The sequence below is a fragment of the Zophobas morio genome, unplaced genomic scaffold (assembly GCF_036711695.1).
Source record: "Zophobas morio isolate AGI-343-1 ecotype UQ-CSIRO unplaced genomic scaffold, CSIRO_AGI_Zmor_V1 ptg000008l, whole genome shotgun sequence".
In the NCBI taxonomy this organism is placed as follows: domain Eukaryota; kingdom Metazoa; phylum Arthropoda; class Insecta; order Coleoptera; family Tenebrionidae; genus Zophobas; species Zophobas morio.
This window is the reverse complement of record NW_026972113.1, coordinates 6,036,381-6,051,146: the sequence shown is the minus strand read 5'-3', so window position 1 is coordinate 6,051,146 and position 14,766 is coordinate 6,036,381. Positions and strand designations below refer to the sequence as shown.

Genomic DNA, 14,766 nt, shown 5'->3' with positions numbered 1-14,766 from the left:
TACAAAGAGTAAATTTTGAAATTGAACGAAAGTCGAAGAATACTTTCAAAGCCACGATCAAAATGTATTTATTATCTTCGCCAAAAAATGCATGACGTCATCGTAAAATTTGATATGATGAGTCTATACCTGTGACTTATTATTGCAGTAATATTTTTTAGATTTACTTATACAGCCTGTCTCAAAAAAAGATCACTTCGATTTTCGATTTTTCGTTTTTTCGACCAACAGTTTCATCGAATTAGATTTTTCAGTTTCCATTTTTCTATCAACTTTTCGATTTTATTACTTTCTAATTTTCTGGTTTTTCAAATTTGCGGTATTTTGATTTTTCGAGTTCAGTTTTTTCGTTTTTCGATTTTTTAATTTTTCGTTTTTTTGATTTTTCAATGTTTCGATTTTTTAATTTGCCATTCTTTCAATTTTCGATTTTTCGTCTTTCCATTTTTAGATTTTTTGATTTTTTTGTTCGTCAGTTTTTAGACTTTGCAATTTTTTTGCATTTTTCGATTATATTTTACTTTCCGATTTTTTTGATTTTTGAATTCTCGCTTTTACGTTTTTAATTCTTCGATTTCCGATTTTTCAATTTTCCGGTTTTTTAATTCTTCTATTCTCGATTTTTCGATTTTCCTTTAATCATAAAATTTTTCCATTTTCTGATTTTACGATTTTTCGATTTGCGATTTTTCGATTTTCGTTTTTCCGCTTTTGTGGTTTTTCGATTTTTCTGTTTGTTTCAGTTTTTATGGTTCTGCAATTTGCAGCTTTTAGATTTCAATTTTGTTACTTTCCGATTTTCCACTTTTCGATTTTTTGATTTTTTTTCGATCGTCGTTTTTTCGATTATTTGATTTTTCAATTTTTAGGCCTTGCAATTTTTTTACTTTTCGCTTTTTCGAGTATTTGTTTCATCGAATTTTCGATTTTTCGAGTTTTCGATTTTCGATTTTTCGGTTTTTCCATTTTCCGATTTTCCATGTTTAGATATTTTTCGATTTTTTTTTATTTTTCGATTGTTCTGTTCGTCAGTTTTGAGACTTTGCAAATTTTACTTTTGCACTTTTCTATTATTTTGGTTTCGGATTATTCGATTTTTGAATTTTCGTTTTATTTTCATTTTTCGATTTCCGATTTTTTAATTTTTCGATTTTTCGTTTTTTAATTTGTCGATTCTCGATATTCTGATTTTCGATTTTCCGATTTTCCAATCTTCGATTTTTCAATTTCCAGTTTTCGATTTTCCACTTTTTGATTTTACGATTTTTCGATTTTTCTGTTCGTCAGTTTTTAGGCTTTGCAATTTGTTTACTTTTCGATTTTTCGATTATTTTACTTTCCAGTTTTTTGATTTTTGAATTGTCGACTTTTAGAGTTTTCAATATTATGAATTTTCGAATTTTCGGTTTTCCTATTTTTCGATTTTTGATTTTTCCATTTTTCGGTTTTTTGATTTTTCAATTCTCGGTTTTTCAATCTTGCAAATTTTCGATTTTTCAGATTTGTGAATTTCCAGTTTTTCGATCGACCTACGTATTAAATTCATTGAATTTTCGATTTTCGGTTTTCCCATTTTTAGATTTTTGAATTTCCAGTTTTGCATTTTCAGATTTTCTGTTTTTCGCATATCTGATTTATCAAATTTTCGATGTTTCGGCTTTTCGATTTTTCGATATTTGATTTTCCAATTTTCGATTTTTCGTCTTTCCATTTTTAGATTTTTTGATTTTTTTGTTCGTCAGTTTTTAGACTTTGCAATTTTTTTGCATTTTTCGATTATATTTTACTTTCCGATTTTTTTGATTTTTGAATTCTCGATTTTACGTTTTTAATTCTTCGATTTCCGATTTTTCAATTTTCCGGTTTTTTAATTCTTCTATTCTCGATTTTTCGATTTTCCATTAATCATAAAATTTTTCCATATTCTGATTTTACGATTTTTCGATTTTCGTTTTTCCGCTTTTGTGGTTTTTCGATTTTTCTGTTTGTTTCAGTTTTTATGGTTCTGCAATTTGCAGCTTTTAGATTTCAATTTTGTTACTTTCCGATTTTCCACTTTTCGATTTTTTGATTTTTTTTCGATCGTCGTTTTTTCGATTTTCATTTTTTCGATTATTTGATTTTTCAATTTTTTGGCCATGCAATTTTTTTATTTTTCGCTTTTTCGAGTATTTGTTTCATCGAATTTTCGATTTTTCGAGTTTTCGATTTTCGATTTTTCGGTTTTTCCATTTTCCGATTTTCGATTTTTCGATTTTCCAGGTTTAGATATTTTTCGATTTTTTTTATTTTTCGATTGTTCTGTTCGTCAGTTTTGAGACTTTGCAATTTTTACTTTTGCACTTTTCTATTATTTTAGTTTCGGATTATTCGATTTTTGAATTTTCGTTTTTTTTTTCATTTTTCGATTTCCGATTTTTTAATTTTTCGATTTTTCGTTTTTTAATTTGTTGATTCTCGATATTCCGATTTTCGATTTTTCGATTTTCCAATCTTCGATTTTTCAATTTTCAGTTTTCGATTTTCCACTTTTTGATTTTACGATTTTTCGATTTTTTTGTTCGTCAGTTTTTAGGCTTTGCAATTTGTTTACTTTTTGATTTTTCGATTATTTTACTTTCCAGTTTTTTGATTTTTGAGTTGTCGACTTTTAGAGTTTTCAATAATATGAATTTTCGAATTTTTGGTTTTCCTATTTTTCGATTTTTGATTTTTCCATTTTTCGGTTTTTTGATTTTTCAATTCTCGGTTTTTCAATCTTGCAGATTTACGATTTTTCAGATTTGCGAATTTCCAGTTTTTCGATGGACCTACTAATAGATTCATTGAATTTTCGATTTTTGGTTTTTCCATTTTTAGATTTTTGATTTTCCAGTTTTTCATTTTCAGATTTTCTGTTTTTCGCATATCTGATTTATCAAATTTTCGATTTTTCGGCTTTTCGATTTTTCGATATTTGATTTTCGAATTTTCGATTTTTCGTCTTTCCATTTTTAGATTTTTTGATTTATTTGTACGTCAGTTTTCAGACTTTGCAATTTTTTTGCATTTTTCGATTATATTTTACTTTCCGATTTTTTTGATTTTTGAATTCTCGATTTTACGTTTTTAACTCTTCGATTTCCGATTTTTCAATTTTCCGGTTTTTTAATTCTTCTATTCTCGATTTTTCGATTTTCCATTAATCATAAAATTTTTCCATTTTCTGATTTTACGATTTTTCGATTTGCGATTTTTCGATTTTCGTTTTTCCGCTTTTGTGGTTTTTCTATTTTTCTGTTTGTTTCAGTTTTTATGGTTCTGCAATTTTCAGCTTTTAGATTTCAATTTTGTTATTTTCCGATTTTCCACTTTTCGATTTTTTGATTTTGTTTCGATCGTCCTTTTTTCGATTTTCATTTTTTTGATTATTTGATTTTTCAATTTTTAGGCTTTGGAATTTTTTTACTTTTCGCTTTTTCGGGTATTTGTTTCATCGAATTTTCGATTTTTCGACTTTTCGATTTTCGATTTTTCGATTTTCCATGTTTAGATATTTTTCGATTTTTTTTTATTTTTCGATTGTTCTGTTCGTCAGTTTTGAGACTTTGCAATTTTTACTTTTGCACTTTTCTATTATTTTAGTTTCGGATTATTCGATTTTTGAATTTTCGTTTTTCGATTTTCCACTTTTTGATTTTACGATTTTTCGATTTTTCTGTTCGTCAGTTTTTAGGCTTTGCTATTTGTTTACTTTCCAGTTTTTTGATCCTTGAATTGTCGACTTTTAGAGTTTTCAATATTATGAAATTTTTTCAATTCTTGGTTTTTCAATCTTGCAAATTTTCGATTTTTCAGATTTGCGAATTTCCAGTTTTTCGATCGACGTATTAGATTCATTGAATTTTCGATTTTCGGTTTTTCCATTTTTAGATTTTTGATTTTCCAGTTTTGCATTTTCAGATTTTCTGTTTTTCGCATATCTGATTTATCAAATTTTCGATTTTTCGGCTTTTCGATTTTTCGATATTTGATTTTCGAATTTTCGATTGTTCAGTTTTCCATTTTTCAGCTTTTAGACTTCAATTTTTTTACTTTTCGATTTTCCAAATATTCGAGTTTCAATTTTCAGATTTTTGATTTTTCGATTTTCGATTTTTCGGTTTTTCCATTTTACGATTTTCGATTTTTCGATTTTCCATGTTTAGATATTTTTCGATTTTTTTTGATTTTTCGATTGTTCTGTTCGTCAGTTTTGAGACTTTGCAATTTTTACTTTTGCACTTTTCTATTATTTTAGTTTCGGATTATTCGATTTTTGAATTTTCGTTTTTTTTTCATTTTTCGATTTCCGATTTTTTAATTTTTCGATTTTTCGTTTTTTAATTTGTCGATTCTCGATATTCCGATTTTCGATTTTTCGATTTTCCAATCTTCGATTTTTCAATTTCCAGTTTTAGATTTTCCACTTTTTGATTTTACGATTTTTCGATTTTTCTGTTCGTCAGTTTTTAGGCTTTGCAATTTGTTTACTTTTCGATTTTTCGATTATTTTACTTTCCAGTTTTTTGATTTTTGAATTGTCGACTTTTAGAGTTTTCAATATTATGAATTTTCGAATTTTCGGTTTTCCTATTTTTCGATTTTTGATTTTTCCATTTTTCGGTTTTTTGATTTTTCAATTCTCGGTTTTTCAATCTTGCAAATTTTCGATTTTTCAGATTTGTGAATTTCCAGTTTTTCGATCGACCTACGTATTAGATTCATTGAATTTTCGATTTTCGGTTTTTCCATTTTTAGATTTTTGATTTTCCAGTTTTGCATTTTCAGATTTTCTGTTTTTCGCATATCTGATTTATCAAATTTTCGATGTTTCGGCTTTTCGATTTTTCGATATTTGATTTTCCAATTTTCGATTTTTCGTCTTTCCATTTTTAGATTTTTTGATTTTTTTGTTCGTCAGTTTTTAGACTTTGCAATTTTTTTGCATTTTTCGATTATATTTTACTTTCCAATTTTTTTGATTTTTGAATTCTCGATTTTACGTTTTTAATTCTTCGATTTCCGATTTTTCAATTTTCCGGTTTTTTAATTCTTCTATTCTCGGTTTTTCGATTTTCCATTAATCATAAAATTTTTCCATTTTCTGATTTTACGATTTTTCGATTTTCGTTTTTGCGCTTTTGTGGTTTTTCGATTTTTCTGTTTGTTTCAGTTTTTATGGTTCTGCAATTTGCAGCTTTTAGATTTCAATTTTGTTACTTTCCGATTTTCCACTTTTCGATTTTTTGATTTTTTTTCGATCGTCGTTTTTTCGATTTTCATTTTTTCGATTATTTGATTTTTCAATTTTTAGGCCTTGCAATTTTTTTACTTTTCGCTTGTTCGGGTATTTGTTTAATTGAATTTTCGATTTTTCGACTTTTCGATTTTTGATTTTTCGATTTTCCATGTTTAGATATTTTTCGATTTTTTTTTATTTTTCGATTGTTCTGTTCGTCAGTTTTGAGACTTTGCAATTTTTACTTTTGCACTTTTCTATTATTTTAGTTTCGGATTATTCGATTTTTGAATTTTCGTTTTTTTTTTCATTTTTCGATTTCCGATTTTTTAATTTTTCGATTTTTCGGTTTTTTAATTTGTCGATTCTCGATATTCCGATTTTCGATTTTTCGATTTTCCAATCTTCGATTTTTCAATTTCCAGTTTTCGATTTTCCACTTTTTGATTTTACGATTTTTCGATTTTTCTGTTCGTCAGTTTTTAGGCTTTGCAATTTGTTTACTTTTCGATTTTTCGATTATTTTACTTTCCAGTTTTTTGATTTTTGAATTGTCGACTTTTAGAGTTTTCAATATTAAGAATTTTCGAATTTTCGGTTTTCCTATTTTTCGATTTTTGATTTTTCCATTTTTCGGTTTTCTGATTTTTCAATTCTCGGTTTTTCAATCTTGCAAATTTCCGATTTTTCAGATTTGTGAATTTCCAGTTTTTCGATCGATCTACGTATTAGATTCATTGAATTTTCGATTTTCGGTTTTTCCATTTTTAGATTTTTGATTTTCCAGTTTTGCATTTTCAGATTTTCTGTTCTTCGCATATCTGATTTATCAAATTTTCAATTTTCAGATTTTTGATTTTTCGATTTTCTTTTTAAATCTTCGAATTTTTCGGTTTTGATTTTTCGAATTTTTGATTTTTAATTTTTCCAGTCTTCGGTTTTTAGACTTCAATTTCCTTTCTTTTAAATTTTTCGATATTCTATTTTCCGCTTTTCAGAATTTTCGATTTTCAGTTTTCAGACTTTCGATGATTAGAATTTTGGATTTTTCAGTTTTATGATTTTTCGATTTTTAGAAAATTTGAGTAGTTGAATTTTCGATTTTTCAATTCATCGATTTTTTCTATGTTCAATTTTTCAATTTAAATTTTGCGATTTTCAATTTGTCCATTGTCGATTTTTAGAATTTTCGGTTTTTCAATTTTTCCATTCTCAACTGTTAGACTTCAATTTTGTTACTTTCCGATTTTTTGGTTTTCGATTTTCCAATTTTCAGAATTTTCAAGTTTCTTTATTCAGATTTTCCATTTTCCACTTTTTCGATTTTAGATTTTTCGAATTTTTGTTTTTCCAATTTTTTGCTTTTTCGATTTTTCTGTTCGTTTCAGTTTTTAAGCTTTGCAATTTTTTTTACTTTATATATTTTGATTATTTTAATTTCCGATTTTTTTTATTTTTGTTTTTGATTTTTTTAATTTTCAATATTACAAATTTTTGACTTTTCGATTTTTTGGTTTTCCCGTTTTTCAATTTTCGATTTTTGAGGTTTGTGAATTTCCACTTTTCGATCGACCTAGGTATTTGATTCATTGAATTTTCGATTTTTTGATTAGCCATTTTTAGATTTTCGATTTTTACGATTTGTATTTTTCGATTTTCTGTTTTTTGCATTAGTGAATTTCAGTTTTTCCGATTTTTGATTTTGCGCATATTTGATTAATCAAATTTTCGAAAAAGTTACCATGCTTACAAAAACTTCAAAACATCTACAGTATTTCAAAGTATTCAGTTTTGCTATTCTTGATTTCTTCAATAAAATAAATTGACTCAGTCATTAACTTTTTTGAGACACCCTGTATAACCAAATCTAAAAAATATTAATGCAGTGATAAATCACAAGTATAAAACTCATCATATTTTATACATTTAAGATAGGATTTATTCTGCAAAATTTTGAGGTGACGTCATAAATTTTTTAGAGGGGATAATCAAATATATTTTAATTAAAAATGTATCATGTTTATCATGATTTTAAAACATCTGCAAGATTTCAAAGTATTCGATTTTGCAAATTCAAAATTAAATTTGCAAAATATTGTTTTATAATTTTGATTTTTTTTCCAAAAATCTGGACGTTTCGGATAAAAACCAACACGGAATCATAAACTACATGTGTAGGACTATGTTACTGTATACAATTTAAAACCCATTTACTATGCATAACGTCATCACATTATTGGTGGGGATGATTAGACAAATTTAATAATTTTGCGACATTTATGAAAAAAATATCAGTTAACAAAAATGGCACGTTTTTATTATAATGTCACTCAACGACAATATCGTTTTTTTTAAGAGTATTTTATTTGAAAAAGTGTGGCTACACCCGTTTTAAAAATCACCCTGAGAACTGGTTTGATCTACAGACCAGAACGCGCTCAGGCCAATGTCGACTCTAAGCGTTCAGAAAAATTCCTTCCTTTTTTTTTAAAAATCATTGGTTCTGCTTCACTTATTTTGACAGTTTGTTGCAATTTCACATTACTTTCTTCTATTTAATTTTTATGGATTAGTCTAATCATGTTGATTACAATAATACCTTGTGATATTTTATAAAATGTGGCTAAATAAACTGTTGTATCCATGCGTATGCCTCCATCGGTACCTTTATTGTGTATAATTAAAAAGGGGAAACTAATAAGTTGGTAATGAAAAACAGATGCCGCGAGCAGCACACTGAAAATTTTTTCCAAAAAAAACAGCTTTATTGTGAACAGCTTTCATGTTGGTGCGCTGCAGTTTTCACGTTTAATTTTAATTTAATTTTTTGTCGTCGGAATTTATCATTTCGAAATATCGCATTACATCCGGTGTAAATAACGCGATTGAGATATGCGTAAAATCCGCTAGAGTGAACACGCTGGATGTATTTATTTAAAGCAAATTCGCATCCATTAGTTAAAATCACCCTATACGTAGAAAATAAATTTTATATCCTACCGACTGCGCCATTTCTAGTTTCAAACAAAGGAAAGCACATTTTAAAATAACTTTACTTAAAATTAAAAATTCATTCGTCTACACGTGAGATTATTTATGAGTTCAGAACCCACTTTAACAGTAGTCTCGAAGGAATGGACTTAAAATAAACTTTTGTGTGTCTTCGAACCCTGCAACCTTAAAAGAACATCCTTATTCACGAAAATAATGGGAAAATAAACCGAAGTGAAGTTTGTATCCATACGTGAGTTCCTCTAGCGTTTATAATTAAACTGCTTTTATACTTTGGTAAAGAAAAACAGATACCGCTAGCACACCGAAAATGTTGTTCGAGAAAAGTTGAAAACCTCATCTTGAAAAAGGTTTTCATTTTACCGTTTAGTTTTTATTTATTATTCTAGGAATTTTATTTAATTGTGTCTATGCGTACAGATTACATTTTTTATCCTACCGACTGCGCCATTTTATATTTCGTGCTGTAGGAGATGTGGAATCAGAAATAATACGAGTAGGTCAAGATGCTTTATTAAAATCCGACTGCACCTCTTAAGTAATGAGTTTCATCACTGGAAATTCGTCCGCACGCTCCAGTGATCAGAATCCAGGCTCTTATTCAGCTGGAATTTTTATTTTATTAGGTAGACCTGAACCGTTTTTTAAAAAGATAATGAAGTTTAGAAGCGATTGGTTTGAGAAGGGACATTTTCGGATATTTAGAGACCACTTTAACAATAGTCTCGTAGGAATTTACTTAAAATAAACTTTTGTGTGCCGTCGAACCCTCTAACCTGACAAGAATATTTTTATTCGGGAAAATAATGTCAACGTAAACCGGAGCGAATTTGTATTCATACGTATGCTTTCGTGTGTACTTCCAGGGTTTATAGCTCAACCGGTACCTAAACTGTTTCGTTCCTGTCCGGGCCTGAATTATTCTGCTTTCTAACATCTGGGGCTTACCGGCACGCGACAACTTTAAGTTGTAAATATCTCTTGCTACGTACAGTTGGCTCCAGAAAAAAACGGGAATGGAATTTTTGTACAATGTAAAATGTAGCTGTCCTTTATTGTCCCGTTTAAACTAGAGAAATTCACACAGTAATCTGTCATGCTAACTTTGACAGTTCCCGTTTTTCTGGAGCCAATTGTACTACTGTCCGTCTCGTTATTACTAATAAAATTTTATAGGGTAGAATGAAATTTCCAAGACTATACATGCATTTTACAATAAAATCAAATAACTTGATAAGTACTTTAAATGTTAAGAAGGAACCTAGTCTTGAACTTTTGGTTTAAGAATCCGTGTTGAATTTTTAATCTCGATATTGAGATTTTTCGATTTTTCGGCTTTTCCATTTTTTGATTTTTCAACTTTGGAATTCTCAATTTTTTGAAATTTTAGTTTTGGGTATTTAGTTTATTTATTTTGGGTTTTTTCAATTTTTCAATTTCTCGATTTTCAGTTTTTCGATTTCTCAATTTTTCGATTTTATAAATATTTCGATTTTTCAGTTTTTGACTTTTATATAAAGTCTCAATTTTTCGATTTTTCTATAATCGATATATTGATTTTCCCATTTCTTGACTCTCGACTGTTTCGACTTTCCAGTTCTTCAACTCATCAATTTCTCGTTTTTTCAGTATTTTGATTTTTCGACTTCTCTTTTTTGATTTTTCGATTTCTTAATTTCGGTGTTTTTGTATATATCGGTTTTGAGATTTGTCAGTTTTTCCATTCTTCAGTTTTTCTTTCATTTTTCTATTTTTCGAAATTTTTGTTTTGGGATTTTTAGATTATTTATTATTCAATTTTTCGATTTTACAATTTCCCAATGTTCAGTTTTTCGATTTCTCAATTTTCGAATGTTTCAGTTTTACGTTTTAACAGTTTTTCTCCTCTTCAGGTTTACGATTTTTAAATATTTAGATTTTTCAATTTTTGACTTTTATAAACTCTCAATTTTACGATTTTTCAATTAATCGATGTTTCCATTTTCAGTTCAATTCTTCAAGTTTTCGTTATTTCAGATTTTTGATTTTTTGATTTCTCAATTTTTCAATTTTTTAAATCTCAGTTTTTGGAGATTTAAGTTTTGAGATTTTCAATTTATCCAACCTTCAGTTTTTGTTTCAATTTTCAATTTTTTGAAATTTCAGTTTCGGGATTTTCCAGATTACTTATTATTCAGTTTTTCGATTTTCCAATGTTTCAATTTTCCGATTTCTCAATTTTCAGATGTTTCAATTTTACATTTTTTTCTTCAATTTTACGATTTTTCAATTTTTCAATTTTTGACTTTTCTAAATTCTCAATTTTTCGATTTTTCAATTAATAGATGTTTTGATTTTTCCATTTCTTGACTTTCGACTGTTTCGACTTTCCAGTTCTTTACCTCATCAATTTCTCGATTTTTCAATATTTTGATTTTTCAATTTTTCAATTTTTTAAGATTTTGATTTTTCGATTTCTCAATTTTCCTGTTTTTGAATATATCAGTTTTGAGATTTGCCAGTATTTCCATTCTTCAGTTTTTCTTTCATATTTCTATTTTTCGAAATTTCAGTTTTGGGATTTTTTGATTACTTATTATTCAATGTTTCCATTTTACAATTTCTCAATTTTCAGTTTTTCGGTTTCTCAATTTTCGAATGTTTCAGTTATACGTTTTAACAGTTTTTCTCTTCAATTTTACGATTTTTCAATTTTTGACTTTTATAAACTCTCAATTTTACGATTTTTCAATTAATCGATGTTTCCATTTTCAGTTCAATTCTTCAATTTTTCAATATTTCAAATTTTTGAATTTTCAGTTTTTCTATTTTTAACGTTTCGATTTTTCGACTTCACTTTTTTGATTTTTCGATTTTTCAATTTTTTCAATTTTTTAATTTCTCAGTTTTTAGATATTTCAGTTTTGAGATTTTTCAGTTTTTCTTTTATTTTTCAATTTTTCGAAATTGCAGTTTTGGGGTTTTTCAGTTTATTCAACTTCTCGGTTTTACAATTTTTCAATTTCACGATTTTCAATTTTTCGATTTCTCAATTTTCCTATGTTACAATTTTACGTTTTTCTAATTTTTCTCCTCTTCAATTTTACGTTTTTTAAATATTTGGTTTTTGAAATTTTTCATATTTGACTTTTATAAACTCGGTTTTTCATTTTTTCAATTTCTCAATTTTTCAATTTTGTTATTTTTGAATATATCAGTTTTGAGACTTGTCAGTTTTTCCATTCTTCAGTTTTTCTTTCATCTTTCTATTTTTCGAAATTTCAGTTTTGGGATTTTTAGACCATTTATTATTAAATTTTTCGATTTTACAATTTCTCAATTTTCAGTTTTTCGATTTTTCAATTTTCGAATGTTTCAGTTTTACGTTTTAACAGTTTTTCTCCTCTTCAAGTTTACGATTTTTAAATATTTCAATTTTTCAATTTTTGACTTTTATAAACTCCCAATTTTACGATTTTTCAATTAATCATAGTTTCCATTTTCAGTTCTTCAATTCGTCAATTTTTCGATATCTCAGATTTTTGATTTTTCAGTTTTTTTGTTTTTTAAGGTTTCGATTTTTCGATTTCAATTTTCTGATTTTTCGATTTTTCAATTTTTTCAATTTTTCGAAATTTCAGTTTTGGGGTTTTTGAGTTTATTTATTATTCAATTTCTCGGTTTTACAATTTTTCAATTTCACGATTTTCAATTTTTCGATTTCTCAACTTTCCGATGTTACAATTTTACGTTTTTCTAATTTTTGTCCTCTTCAATTATACGACTTTTAAATATTTGGTTTTTGTAATTTTTCAAATTTGACTATTATAAACTCGATTTTTCATTTCTTCAATTCTTCAATTTTTCAATTTTTATGTTTTTGATTTTTCGACTTCACTTTTTTGACTTTTTGATTTCTCAATTTTTCAATTTTTTTGAAATCTCAGTTTTTGGATATTTAAGTTTTGAGATTTTCAGTTTATCCAACCTTTAGTTCTTGTTTCATATTTCAATTTTTTGAAATTTTAGTTTCAGGATTTTCTAGATTATTTATTATTCAGTTTTTCGATTTTCCAATTTTTCAATTTTCAGATGTTTGTTTTACGTTTTTTTAATTTTTCTCCTCAATTTTACGATTTTTCAATATTTCGATTTTTCAATTTTTCAATTTTTGACTTTTCTAAATTATCAATTTTTCGATTTTATAATTTCTCAATTTTCAGTTTTTCGATTTCTCAATTTTCGAATGTTTCAGTTTTACGTTTTAACAGTTTTTCTGCTTTTCAAGTGTACGATTTTTAAATATTGCGATTTTCCAATTTTCGATTTTTATAAATTTTACGATTTTTCAATTAATCGATGTTTCCATTTTCAATTCTTCAATTCTCCAATTTTTTGATATTTCAGATTGTTGATTTTTTAGTTTTTCTATTTTTAAGGTTTCGATTTTGCGACTTCACTTTTTTGATTTTTCGATTTTTCAATTTTTTCATTTTTTTAATTTCTCAGTTTTTAGATATTTCAGTTTTGGGCTTTTTCAGTTTATTTATTATTCAATTTCTCGGTTTTACAATTTTTCAATTTCACGATTTTCAATTTTTCGATTTGTCAACTTTCCGATGATACAATTTTATGTTTTTCTAATTTTTCTCCTCTTCAATTTTACGATTTTTAAATATTTCGTTTTTGCAATTTTTCAAATTTGACTTTTATAAACTCGATTTTTCAATTCTTCAATTCTTCAATTCATCAATTTTTCAATTTTTATGTTTTTGATTTTTCGTCTTCATTTTTCTGACTTTTTGATTTCTCAATTTTCAATTTTTTAAAATCTCAGTTTTTAGATATTTCAGTTTTGGGATTTTTCAGTTTTTCTTTTATTTTTTAGTTTTTCAAAATTTCGTATTTGGGGTTCTTCAGTTTATTTATTATTCAATTTCTCGGTTTTACAATTTTTCAATTTCACGATTTTTCATTTCAATTCTTCAATTTTTCAATTTTTTATGTTTTTGATTTTTCGACTTCACTTTTTTGACTTTTTGATTTCTCAATGTTTCAATTTTTTAAAATCTCAGTTTTGAGATTTTCAATTATCCAACCTTCAGTTTTTGTTTCATTTTTCAATTTTTTTAAATTTTAGTTTCGGGATTTCCCAGATTGTTATTTATTATTCAGTTTTTCGATTTTACAATTATTCAATTTTCAGATGTTTCAGTTTTAATTTTTTTTCATGTTTCTCTTCAATTTTTCAATTTTTGACTTTTCTAAATTCTCAATTTTTCGATTTTTCAATTAATAGATATTTTGATTTTCCCATTTCTTGACTTTCGACTGTTTCGACTTTCCAGTTCTTCACCTCATCAATTTCCCGATTTTTCAATATTTTGATTTTTCAATTTTTTAAGATTTTGATTTTTTGATTTCTCAATTTTGCTGTTTTTGAATATATCAGTTTTGAGATTTGTCAGTTTTTCCAGTCTTCAGTTTTTCTTTCATATTTCTATATTTCGAAATTTCAGTTTTGGGATTTTTAGATTATTTATTATTCAATTTTTCGATTTTACAATTTCTCAATTTTAATTTTTTCGGTTTCTCAATTTTCGAATGTTTCAGTTTTACGTTTTAACAGTTTTTCTCTTCAATTTTACGATTTTTCAATATTTCGATTTTTCAATTTTTGACTTTTATAAATTCTGAATTTTACGGTTTTTCAATTAATCCATGTTTCCATTTTCAGTTCTTCAATTCTTCAGTTTTCGATATTTCAGATTTTTATTTTTCAATGTTTTAAATTTTTTAATGTCTCAGTTTTTAGATATTTCAGTTTTGGGATTTTTCAGTTTTTCTTTTATTTTTTAGGTTTTCAAAATTTCGGATTTGGGGTTCTTCAGTTTATTTGTTATTCAATTTCTCGGTTTTACAATTTTTCAATTTCACGATTTTTCATTTCAATTCTTCAATTTTTCAATTTTTATATGTTTTTGATTTTTCGACTTCACTTTTTTGACTTTTTGATTTCTCAATGTTTCAATTTTTTAAAATCTCAGTTTTGAGATTTTCAGTATATCCAACCTTCAGTTTTTGTTTCATTTTTCAATTTTTTGAAATTTTAGTTTCGGGATTTTCCAGATTATTATTTCGATTTTCCAATTTTTCAACTTTTCGATTTCTCAATTTTCCGATGTTACAATTTTACGTTTTTCTAATTTTTCTCCTAAGTTTTATGATTTTTCAATATTTCGATTTTTCAATTTTTGACTTTTCTAAATTCTCAATTTATCGATTTTACAATTTCTCAAATTTCAGTTTTTTGATTTCTCAACTTTCTAATGTTTCAGTTTTACGTTTTAACAGTTTTTCTGCTCTTCAAGTTTACGATTTTTAAATATTTCGATTTTTCAATTTTTGACTTTTATAAAGTCTGAATTTTACGATTTTTCAATTAATCGATGTTTCCATTTTCAGTTCTTCAATTGTTCAATTTTTCGATATTTCAGATTTTTGATTTTTCAGTT

General features: G+C 26.2%; 1 protein-coding gene across 6 annotated transcripts in view; it reads right to left on the bottom strand.

Annotated features, from left to right (window-relative positions):
- LOC135125153 (ankyrin repeat and death domain-containing protein 1A-like) overlaps positions 1 to 14,766 on the bottom strand; it is a 111,363-nt gene that overhangs the window by 41,546 nt on the left and 55,051 nt on the right. The gene's annotated exons all lie outside the window — the stretch shown is intronic.